The sequence below is a fragment of the Tenrec ecaudatus genome, chromosome 17 (assembly GCF_050624435.1).
Source record: "Tenrec ecaudatus isolate mTenEca1 chromosome 17, mTenEca1.hap1, whole genome shotgun sequence".
Taxonomy (NCBI): domain Eukaryota; kingdom Metazoa; phylum Chordata; class Mammalia; order Afrosoricida; family Tenrecidae; genus Tenrec; species Tenrec ecaudatus.
The window spans coordinates 43588621-43601725 of record NC_134546.1 but is presented as its reverse complement, the minus strand read 5'-3'; the positions used below and the strand labels follow the sequence as shown (position 1 = coordinate 43601725).

Below are 13105 nucleotides of genomic sequence, written 5' to 3'. Positions count from 1 at the left end.
ATGGAGGGGAGATGCTTTTTCTCTTTTGCTGCTTAAAATTGTCATTTTATTTATTTTAATAAATCATTTTATTGGGGGCTCTTACAGTTTTTTTTAATCATTTTATTGGAAGATGCTTTTTTAAAAAAATCACTTTATTAGAGGCCCATACAACTCTTTTTACAATCCGTATATGCATCATTTGTGTCCAGCACAATCGTACATATGTTGTCATCATCTTTCTCAAAACACCTGCTTTCCACTTGAGCCCTTGGCATCAGTTCCTCATTTTCCCCTCCCTCCCCGCTCCCTTCTCCCCTGAACTCTTGATAATTCATAAATAATTATTATTTTATCATATCTTGCATCATCCGACGTCTTCCTCACCCAGTTCTACGCTGTCTGCTACATGTAGACCTTGTCATCTCCCTCACCCTCCCTCCACCTTCCCGATATGGCCACTCTCACTACTGTCCCCAAGGAGCTCATCTGTCCTGGATTCCCCACATTTCCAGTTCCCATCCATGCCAGGTTTTATCTCCCAGTCCAGCCGGTTATATAATATAGAATTGTGATCATGATAGCGGGGGGGGGGGGAGGAAGCATTCCAGAACTAGAGGAAAATTGTATGCCTCATCATTGCTACACTACACTCGGACTGGTTCATCACCTCCCCACAGCCCTTCTGCAAGGGGATGTCCAATTTCCCCCAAATGGCCCTGGGTCCCCACTCTGCACTCCCCCTCATTCATAATGCTATGATTTTTTTTTCTTTGATGCCTGATACCTGATCCCTTCAATGCCTTTTCATCTCACAGGCTGGTGTGCATTTTCCATGTGGGCTTTGTTGTTTTTCAGTTAGATGGCCCCTTGTTTATCTTCTAGCCTAGGGAGATGCTTTTAATGAATCGATGACTTCACATCTAATGGAAAATTCATACAATGAACTTCTTTAATCATCTCTCTGGTAGAGAGAAACTAGGACAAATATGAGTGTCATATGCACAAATAAAAATGCTATCTTCCTATTGCTGGAGCTCTTCTCTATCCATCCTTTCACTCAGTGAGTCGACACAAAATCACTGAGGTCTTACAAAATGAGCAAGACAATATATGGTTGCCTAGTGTATAATCATTCCTTCGAGGAATTTATAAATTAATGGAGAGATAAGAACTCTGCTAATGAAATTTAATTCTGAGAAATTGTCAGAGAAGAAGTTCAATCTTTATGGGGACTTGATTATAATACTTACCCAGAACTGGAGGGTCAGGAAGACAGTAACACAATGGCAGTTAAGCCCTCCAAATTGGGTAGGGTTTTAGGCATGAGCTGGAAAAAAGTGTGCACTGTAAAGTAGGAGTAATGTGGAAGTCAGGTTGGGGAAATTCAAAATGCAGTCGGAGTGAGGGTTAATTCTGAGAAAAGAGTACATGCAATTTCATCTGGCTGACAAAAGTTTTTGGAGAATAATTGCCCTAAATTAGGCAATAGTCTTAGAGGAGTCTTGAACAATTTTGGTGTGGTGCTCAGACTTAATTTCAAGAGAGGAGAAGGGATTCACGACACGGTAATGCAATGGGGAGACGAACACGGTGGGGAATGTGTTGCTGATGAGAAGGATGGATACAAGGCAGTTCCGCCAGGTAATAGATGATGAGAGGAAAGGTGTCGAAGGTGAAAGAGAGACTAGGGATGGGAAAGGAATCAAAATGGGAGAATGATGTCCGAAATGTTGGCTTTAGTCCTTGGCAATCATATGAGCGACCGTATAAAGCTAAAGAAGGTTTGAGAGATAGAATTCCGTTAACGATGGATTTGATTTTTTCCCCCCTGAGCATAAGAGACTAGAAATGCAATTGTAATGAAAGAAGGAAGTATACATTAAGAAGTAAACTCTGAGTAAAGGTTTGATTTTTTTTTTAAGTTTGATTTTTGGCTGGAGCAAGCCTATGAATTTAGGGATATGGTTGACAAAATCAACAGTGTTCCAGGATAAAACTCATCACATGTCAAAGGAAAGGAAGATGTAGACAAGAAATTAGAATACAACTAATAATTCAAAATGATGACCATTGAGCTCTTAAAAAATCACTCCAAAATTACCCCAATTTTATTTATAGAAGGTATAGACAAGAGAACTTATTGAAAATGCCAAACCAGATTCTGTGCTTAGCAAAACTACTCTGTGACCCACCACCCGTGATTTCAACATAGCATATTTCATGGGTAGAGTTATTTGTTCAATTTTAAGTGTGGAGAGTTTCTGAGTATTTATTCTTTTGTAATTTTTTTTTATTTTGAAAGATCATTTTATTGCGGATTCTTATAGCTCTTATAACAATCCATACATCCATTGTGTCAAGCACATTTGTACATATGTTGCCATCATCATTTTCAAAACATTTTCTTTCTACTTGTGCCCCTGATATCAGTTTCTCATTTTCCCCCTCTCTCCCTCATGATCCCTTGATCATTTGTAAATTATTATTATTTTTTCATCTCTTACACTGACCAATGTCCCCCTTCACCCCACTTTTCTGTTGCCCCTCCCCCTGAGAAGGCGTTACATGTAGATCAATCATTGTGATCGGTTCCCCCTTTCTCCCCCCCCCCACTTTCCTTTTACACGCCTAGCATCGCTACTCTCATGATTGGTCCTGTCGGGTTTATCTGACCTGGATTCCCTGTGTTTCCAGCTCTTATATGTATCCGTGAACATGCTCTGGCCTAGCCATATTTGTAACAAAAATCATATCAATGTGAATGAGGGGGAGTGTGGAGTGGAGACCCAGAGTCCATCTGTAGACAATTGGACATCCCTTACAGAAGGGTCACAAGGAAGAGATGAGCCAGTTGGGGTGTAGTATAGCACTGATGAAACATACAACTTTCCTCTAGTTTTTTTAAATGCTTTCTCCCTCACACTCTCATGACCCCAATTCTGCCATCACTATGTACAAAACATTTTCTTTATGCTTGAGCCCTTGGTATCAGCTCCTCATTTTTTTCTGTCACTTTCCCACCCTCCTGAACTCTTGATATGTTATAAATTATTACATCGATCACTGCAATCAGTTCTCCCTTTTTCCTGCCACCTATCCCCTACCCTCAAGGCATTGCTACCTCCATACCCCCATTACTGTTCCTGAGGGGTTTATCTATCTTGGATTCCATGTGTTGAGAGCTCTTATCTGTTATCAGTGTACATGCTCTGGTCTAGCCAGATTTGTTAGGTAGAACTAGAACTAGCGTCATGATAGGGGCTGGGGGAGGAGGCATTAAAGAACTAGAGGAATGTTGTATGATTCTTCAGTGCTATAAAGCACTCTGGCTGGCTCACCTCTTCCTTATGACCTTGCTGTGAGAGGATGTCCAATTGTCTGCAGATGGGCTTTGGGTCTCCACATCACCCAGCCCCCCACCCCTCATTCCCATTGATTTGTTTTGGACCTTCTGATGTCTGATCCTGTTGACACTTTGTGATCACACAGGCTGGTGTGCTTTTTCCACGTGGGCTTTGTTGCTTCCCAGCTACATGGCCATTTGTTTATCTTAAAGCCTTTAAAACACTATATCTTTTCATAGCTGGGCACCATCAGCTTTATTCACCACATTTGCTCATGTACCCGTTTTGTTTTCAGTGATTGTGTCAGGAAGCTGAGGATCACAGAATGCCAGGTTATTAGAACAAAGTGTTCTTGCATTGAGGGAGTACTTGAGTAGAGGCTCAATGTCTGTCTACTACCTTAATACTTAACATGTAAATATATGTACATAGACCTATATCCCTAGCATTATATATAAATATATTTACATATGTACGTGCCTGTATTTATACCTCTGTAAATTTCCTTCGCCTCCTATTTCTTTCCTCTATTTCTTTTTACTTTCTTCCTGTCCTATTATCATGTTCGATCTTCATTCAGCTCTCAGCAATTCCTCTCAGCCACATTGCACTTGATCAAACCCCACCAGTCATTCTATGCCCTCCTTGCAATCAATTTTAGATCACTTGTTCACTTGTTGTTCCTTGTCCCTGGGTTTGTTGGCTCCCCCTTTCCTTTCACCCACCTCTACCACTCCCATGTCCCCACACCCCAAACCATTGGTCCCTTTGTTTTCTCCTGTAAAACGTTTATCCTGCCTATCTTATATAGACAGACGTAAAAAAAAAGAAAAGCCTAGAAACAGTTCTGACTGTTGATGCTTATGAACATTTTCCAAACAAGTCGGATGATGTGCCAAGCCCAGGCCCTAAAGTCTAATTTGGGCTTTCCTCAGAGACTTCTTTGCTTTGCTCCCCTTGCTGTTCTGTTATGCAACCTTGGTGTTTCGCTCTGATGAGGTGGGGAGATTGGGTGTCCGACTGGACACAATTCCCACTCTGTGTCTCCAGTATTGTCGCCTACAGCACTATGGGTCAGTGAGGGGGCTCTATGTCTCCTGGTGGGGCCGGCCGGCCCTGTGTTCCTGTCTGTGCAGGCTTGGTGAGCCAGGTTGTGGTTCTCTCTCTCTCTCTCTCTATTTATATATAAATATATATATATATATATATATATATATATATATATATATATATATATATCTTTCCCTCTTAGTTTCTTAATTTGCTCCTCTATGTTCTGAGCAGACCTGCCTCTCTCCCCAGGCTGTATCCTCAGTGCTGTCCTCTGTACTGCATTCTTCGGGGAAGGGGGTCCACTTCGCTGGGATTGGGGCTGGTTCTGCAACAAGTGGTTATTCTTAAGCATTAAAGAAATAGTAGGAACCTCCTTTCTCTCTCTCTCTCTCTCTCTCTCTCTCTCTCATAATTGAACATCATTTACGTAAGAAGTTACAGGAAATAGTAACTTTGGCTTTCTCCACAGAAAACAATTGCAAATTAAATCATTGTGTCCATTTCTCAGGGATTGTAGATGACCATCTTCTGTTTCACAAGGCGCTCTTGTAACAGAGGACGTTTACATTTAATTTGTCAACCCCAAACGAGCAACATTGAGGTGCCTGAACAAGGTCTGACATGTACATCTTTGCTTCTTGTGACGGAAGGAAACGATGGAGAGGGAAGATAATGATAGTTTCGGAGTAGAGGTGGAATGCTCCCTGGTAGGAGGAGGCATCCCTTCGACAGGATGCTGATGTGAGCCTTTGAGTCAATTTGGATGCCTCCGGGTGGCCGAGGATTGCCCGCCAGCGTGTGGTAGGGCTACCATCTTTACAGAACACCTCGCCAGATCCTTCTTCCATGGAGGTGCTGTGTGACTTCAAACCACCAGTGGTTTGCTGGGTACTTGGGCACGGCACCATCCAGAGCACTAGGGCTTCATTTCGGCAGGAGGACCCTCCAAAATTCACCCAAGGACTTAGCACTGGTTCTGTTTTGCTTTTCCTTTCCACAAGCCGCTTACACCAAGAATTGAGAGGTTAAGTAGAATTGCCTCAACATTTACTGTCCAAGGTTCATTCCCCTTAGAGGGAATCTTCCAGAATCGTACTTTCTTTGGTCCAGTCAGGAGGAAAGTAAGCCAGTGGGCATGACAGAAGCTGTTTTCACCAAATGTCACTTATTAGCACATTGTAGGAACCTCCTAGAGTTTCCCTAGAATTTTAGCTCTAGTTTTATCCCCCAATCTTAAAAAAAAAAAAAAGTGCCCTTTTAATGTATGCTGTTTTTTTAATTAAAATGCAAGAGGAACAAAAAAGTACATCTGACTAACCAGGAAAGGTAAGTCAAAGAACTAATTATACTTGACACTGGGGTTCTGCTCTGGGAAACAGAGCTTGGGATAGCCGCTCTAATCGCTGTAGGCCCCGCCTTCAAGAGGAGAAAAAACCTTTTACAAACTTCATTTACCTGCCTGTGGTTGATGGCTTTCCAAGTCACAATCTCTCTTCCCTACGCCCCAGAGCCCTATCCATGTATCCCTGTAGGACATTCCTACTCAAATTCAGCATGTTTCATGTTCAATGCAATCCTCTCCCTCCTCCCTCCAAATTGTTATGGATTCAAATTCCTTGATCACCTACCTCCCTCCGCTTATTTGGATCTTGGGACTTTTCATTGTTTCTCTCTCTTTGAAAAACAAAACAAACAGGAGTCAAAATTTTCCTCGTGTTACTCAGATTTGGATTTTATTGATCCAATATTATTTCCCATGGCTCTTTTGAAAAGATCACTTTTATAGCCAAATCTGGCCCTTTACTCTCTTTCTTGAATGCCATATTTGTTTTTGCCCTGATGATATATCTACACAGTTCCCCATGCCTGATCCAGTCTTTGATGCCATGACAAGTCATACTTCTTTGGGGTCTCAATTCATCCAAAATATCCCATGTTACAGCTGCACTTTACGAAAGCCTTTTATTTTTTTGATTTCCTGAGGCAAATTTTGCCTTACTTCCTAGGCCTTGGGCACCATAATAATTTTTGAATCTTAATCTGTTCATATGGATTACAGTATATTTATCAAGCAGCTTTCCTTGATGCACCTAAGTTTTAAAAATTGGTCTGTGAGATAATTAAGGTTTATTGTGCCAACCTGGCCAATAAACACATGTGGGGTTAATTGAAGGACGGAGAGATAAATGGCTCAGTGAGCCTTGCCTTTCTAGTTCTCGGGTCTCTTGCTTTCTGATGGTCAGACCAGGGTGCAGCTGCCTTAGCCAGTTCCCTGCTTCAGTTGGCAAGGCTCACTTCCTGCAAGACATTCCTGAGGAGAAGCCACATGGACCTACCCTGATGCAGCCCTGGTTGCTGGAGCAGCCGTGTGGAGACCCATGCCAGTGCAGAGATGTTAACACGCTCACTGATTCGGCTTTTCTCCTGCAGTCAGCATCATTGTGTGTGTGTTGTGAGATGGAGAAGGACTTTGTGGATTGGTGTTGGACATATGGGCTAATGTTGGACTTGTGGTCTTGGGCAGCACTGGGTTGGGATGCTTTCTTAATGTACACTTATCGTTTATACAAAACTCTCTCTTAAACATATGAGTTTCTGTGGGTTTGTTTCTTTGGTCTACCCAGACTAACACAGTCTATTAAAGGAGACCTTTGAACTGCTTAGACTGTAGTACAAGGCATGCTTCATGTGTATGAATAACTGTAAATTAATCAAAGAAATAAAATACCTTGGGGAATTAGACATTGGAGTTCTTGCCACTCCAATTGGGCTAAACTCTCCATCGAGAAATAACACAGGATTCTTAGTTATGCATTTATTTATTTTTGTTTTGTAATGCCCTCAAACGAGCAAGAAATGTACCCTAGCTGTGGACCCCTTACTGTCCACACAGTACACTAGTGACAATTTAGCATGCAGCAGTAGGTGGGTGCAATGCCCGTGTTTTAGGCATTCTCTATTACCCGTATCACCTCAGGTAGACATTATTCAGCCCCTGTCACAGATGGAGAATTTGAGTCCCTAAGAACTTATGCAACTTAAAGTGCCTGCACTCGGACAGCTAGTAAGTGGCAGAGCCAGGATTTGTAGCCAAATCTGAATAAATAGCCTGTGTACTAATTCCTACCCATGACTGTCCAACTCTTAAGGAATTCGTACTCCGATTGTCCTGCAAATAACATTTTTTAGAGAAACACAATGTCTCCTTTTATATGATGCTAGAAATAAGGGTACAATTGAGGGGCTTCTTTAAGAAAACCATTTCCTAAATATCTAACTTTACTCTTGGTCTTATTTTACACGTTTTCTTCTTTTAATTCCCAATTCCATCTTTCCTTTGTCCAGTGCATGTGTGACTTTCTTAAAAAATACATCAATGAAAGGATGAGGGAGGGATGGAGGAAGAGAGAGAAATGCATTTATCCACATAAATAGCAGCAGCCTGGCATTAATACCTGGAGAAATGTGGGAGGAAGATTGGCCTCAAGTTTATAAGGAACTTGCTAACCGGAAGTCCATTTCAATTCTCCCACACACACAGAGTCATTAAGATATATATCCTGTTTCAACCTGCTCACGATTTTGTCTACAAGACCCCATTAGTGCTAATGGGTCATTTTTCTTCCATTCGCACAGAAAGAACCAGGGAAGCTACATCTTTGATGAACGCATAATGGTACACAGGGCTCAGGCCCACGGACGAGCTTCCTTTGCCCTCTTCATATGGCAGTGCGCCGAGCGACTTTCAGCCACTCTCCACTATGTGAAGGGTTGTTAAGGACAGAACTAAATGGTGGTTCTAAGTGCATCTTCAGTAATAAAACTGAGAATGAGCCCCTACTTAGAAAGTCAAGCTCCTCTACCTTAGTAGGTTTGAGACTTATATCCTGCCATAGGTGAAATCAATATCTTCTGTGATTTAGTAACACCGGGGAGATAGTATTACTTCTCTTCAATAAGGTTTAAAAAGTTGCACAGGCGAGTGGGTGTGCTAATAGGGAAAGTAGTCATTGTAATAGGAAGTGAGGAGAGCAAAGGAGGAAGTGTATTTTAGAATTGAGGGCTCTCCACTCACCGTTTTACCCCTCATTCATTTTTCTTGCTTATGTCTTTTCTATGGAGACTTCGATCCATCAGCAGGCTCACGGTATTTACTGTGTGGCCATTGTGTTTAGAGCCCCAAACCAGGCACTGTGGGAAAATGTAAAGGAGATAAAAGTCATTGTCTTAACCACCCAAGCATGTATAACCAGAAAGGGATGGCCAGTCATCAGATATATGGCATTCCATCCTTACCTTTCAGGACTGAATTCCACACCTGAAAACCCCGAGAAGGGGTGCCAAGAAATTCTCCATTCAGCTCCCTGCTGTTCTCCATACCACATTCATTAGGTCTGGAGGAGAGTTGCGATTTCCTAACACATTGCGTGTAGCACATGAATGTATGACACAAAGCTCTTACGTGCTTACGGCCCTGTGTTTTACTTCCATGCAACTTGTGGACAAGGAGAGCTAACACACATGCCTATGCTCATGCTATTTCTTGTACCATGAGTCAGACAGCCCCTGGTCTCTGGCCCAGGAAACTCATTTATTTTCCCAATGTCCATGAAACAGTAATAAGTTAAATTATTAGCTTGTAAGTAAAGTAAACTCTAACCCCAGATGTGACATACTTGAGTGTATTGATGAATAAATTGTGAAATCTGACATGTAGCAATATAAACCTTAACCCACAATCTCAAATGGGCAAGAAAGATCAGTTCATTTCTCCTCTTTTGAGCTCTAATCCTTTGAATCAATGAAAATGTAATCAGACATTTTTAGTTCCATCCCTCCCCTGGAGTCAGGTCTAAATATGGTTAGAGAATTTACATTGTCTCAATCTTTTTGGAAGGAAAAAGAGGCGGCACGGGAGGTGATCTTCAATACTTTATATTCCTATCTCAGGTGTCTGCTGAATTGCTACCTAGAATCCTCCTTCTTGTGTGCATGATCCCCTCAATTCAGTCTCTTTTCCTGTGCTACCCTGGGAAAGGTTTCGCTAGCTTCACACCAAAGTAGAAGATCAAAATTTACTAGCAGTCCTCTATATCCCCTGCAGATATCCAATACTGTGCAGCTGTTTGTTCTCAGAGATCTCGTTACTGTTGGGTTCTCCCAGAGACCAGCACAGCTCTCCTTTGCGCCGCTAAACCCACCCAAAGTTGTGACCTCCACAGGGACATAGCCGTTAAGGCTACTGCGTACATTGTTGCTCCTCCAAATGTCTTCCCCGCTTGCAGCTTCATTTCTCATGTATCACCGACTCTGAATATACTCTGTGCTTTCTCAAAGAGCTCAGGCTTTTGAAACACAAATAGAGAGATGATTTTATAATCTTTGATTTCGGAATCATATGACTTTTCTGAGGCCCCTAAGACATAATGACTTGTAGTTCAAATGAGAGAAAGGACAGAGGAGATAAACTAAAGATGAAGAAAGAAACCACATTCATATTTTAAAATATCACCCATCCCAGAGTGGAAATTGTTCTTTTTTAATATTAAGGATAAAGCTTATTAATTGATAGATTTTTAAAATTTAGGATGTGGGGGATGCAAGTACATTCAGACCTTTCGATACAAATTATATAACATTAGTGGAATTCTACTATATTAGCTAGAGAATTAATGTGCAGGTCAAGGGATCTGAATTCTCAGTTGTTTTATTTAAATGACTTTGAACTAGCCACATAAAGTCTCTGTGTGACAATTTATTCATCAATACAACTCAAGTGTGTTGCATCTGGGGTTAGATTTTACTTTACTTACAAGCTAATAATTTAAGTTATTACTATTTCATGGTCACTGGCAAAATAAAGGAGATTCCTGGGTAGAGAGCATGGCTGTATTACTCATGATACAAGAAATAGCATGAACATCTCATGTGCGTTAGCTCTCCTTGTACCCAAGTCTCATAGAAGTAAACCAGAGAGGCTTACGTATACAAGCGGTTTGTGTCGTAACAAGAATTTGGACTTGGGGAGTCTTTCAATTCAGTTTTATTGTAAGCAGTAAGAAAACCTGTTCTTTTTTAGGAAGTCACCACCTTAGTCATCAAGGTTGGCCACTTTACACATGGCCCTGAGATGTGATCAAGGTAAAGAGAGATCAGTACCCAGTATCCATGGCATAGACAGAAAAGATGAAGGGACATCTGTGACCTGGGAGATTTGCCACCCCATATAACCGTTGATCTAAGTATGGTTAAATTATATCATTCCAATCAAATGACAAAAATTTGGATCTCAATTTTATTCCATCTTGTTTGGCATGGGGGAAATCATCCAGACATAATTGAACTTCAGTTTCCTGTTTCCTAGCATGGGCATCATGATGCCTGACCTGCATTGCTTATTGGAGTTTAGGTATTCAAGTATTTGAAAAATCACTGCACTGCTTTATATAAAAGTGAAGCCTTATGAGAGCTCTGTGATTATTAAAAAGTTTCAGACTGATGTTTCATGATTATCAGTCCTTGGTTTGGACTGGGGAGGAAAAGGTACTAAGTATCAGAAATGTGGAGAGACCAGTTAATATGTGAACGAAAATTCCCATGGCAATGAGAGTTAAAGGGATAAATAGCTAGCTAAAGTAGATTACTAGTGAATCAAACCCCAAAGCAAATGCATTGTTTTCAAGTAAATAGCAGCCCTATAGAACAGAGTAGAACTTCCCCATAGGGTTTCCAAGACTGTAATTTTCATGAAGATCAAGGATGGTAGCCTTTAGTATGGGTTACAGTTCAATGTAAGGAAGTCCAAAATCCTCACAACTGGAATAGACAGCATCGTGGTAAATGGAGGAAGGGGTGACGTTGTCAAGGATCTTGTCTGTCTTGGAGCCATAATTAATGCCCATGGAAGCAACAGTCAAGAGTTCAAAAGATGCCTTACAGTAGTTAAATCTGCTGCCGTAACAAGGCCTTTTCAGTGTCTTTAACAGCAAGGATGTTTCATTAAGGACTAGCATGTGCTTGATCCAAGCCAGGGTATTCTCCATGACATTATATGCATGCGAAAGTTGGACATTAAACAAGGAAGACCATAGAAGAATCAATGCCTTTGAACTGTAGTACTGGCAAAGAATATTCAAAGTACCATGGACTGCTAAAAAGACAAACGGATCTATATGGAAGAAATAAGGCCAGAGTGTTCCTTAGAGGCAAGAATGGCAAGACTTGGTCTTACATACTTTGGACATATTGTCATGAGAGACAAATCCCTGGAGAAGAACATCATGTTTGATAAGGAGAATGGCAGTGAAAAAGAAGGCCCGCAATGAGATGGATGGACAGTGGCTGAATCAATGGGCTCAAGTACAGGGACAATTATGGATGACATAGGACCATACAGGATCCCGTTCTGTTGTGCATGGGTGGCTATATGTCAGAGCTGATTCAACAATATTTATGGGACCAAACTGCCACGTCCATCTCTCATGGAGTAGCTGGTAGCTTTGAAGAAGCAGTCTTCTGGTTAGTAGCCGAGTATTTAAGCACTGCACCATCGGGGCTCCTTGAACTTGAAAATAGGAACAATGATGTGTTAATAGGATCAGTGACTTGCGGAGGTCACTCTCCTTATGTCATGTATTGACTGTCTTTACAAGAATTTATTAGTCATATCCACCGAAGGCTATCAAGGTAAGATGACTGTCCTGGGATAAGAGAAGAAACAGAATCATATGAAGATTGCTATTCCCTTTTAGAAGTAGTGGAGTGCATTAGTCTGGGTTGACTAGAGAAACAAATTCATAGACAATCATATATGTATAAGAAAGAGCTTTATATCCAAGAGCAATTGAATATTGAGAAAACATTCCATCCCAATCCAGATCTCAGTCCCTAAGTCCAATATTAGTCCATATGTCAGATACCAATTTATAAATTCCTCTTCTGACTCACTAAACACATACAATGATGCCAAATGCAGGACTATGACAGGCCAGTGGGTGGAAAGTCTTGTGGATCCAGTGGCAGTGTAAGTATCTCAGTGCTGGCAGGGGTCTCCATGTGGCTTCTCCAGCTCCAAGGCTCTGGTGGTCATGAGCTGGTCTCCATGTGGCTTGTCAACAAGAATGTCTAGCAGGGACTGAGCCTGCGTCCTGCCTCCAGTGAGCTATTTATCAGCTTAGTGCCCCCAAATGAGGTGATCAAGCTGTGACCTGATTGGCAGGCTAAACTCCACCCTTTCACTCTAATTCTCTCAAACTGACACAGGTTATATAACTTCCACATGGATAATCAAGTTGAGAAATGCCAGGCTTGTGGATGACAAAGCAGACCAAAGTGGTTCCTTAGAAATTCTACACTCATTAGAAAAACGAATTGACAAATTTTTAAGTAGCTCCCAGAACATCATAAAGAATTGATACTGGTATTTCAATAGGGAACAAAGAAACCGTGATAACTTTCTCTAAAACTGATATACTTGTAGCAGGATGTGATTTTTTGAGTGTAGACAAATGATCATAGTTGCAGGTTAGTAGTCAAGATACAAGTAAAGGTAGTGAGATTAGGCATAGTAAGAGAGATGACTTTAGACACTGGAGAGATATGTTGACTGAAAAACCTAGAGTTCTGTAAGCAAAAAGTGGATTTAATAAGGATAATGCCTATTGACTATTATATATTTTCCCTGTGATGGGTCGTACCCATATTTTATTTAATACTCACACCCTCTT

General features: G+C 41.2%; 1 protein-coding gene across 18 annotated transcripts in view; it reads left to right on the top strand.

Moving 5' to 3' along the window:
- Nucleotides 1-13105, top strand: part of NRXN1 (neurexin 1) — a 1245618-nt gene that overhangs the window by 610501 nt on the left and 622012 nt on the right. The gene's annotated exons all lie outside the window — the stretch shown is intronic.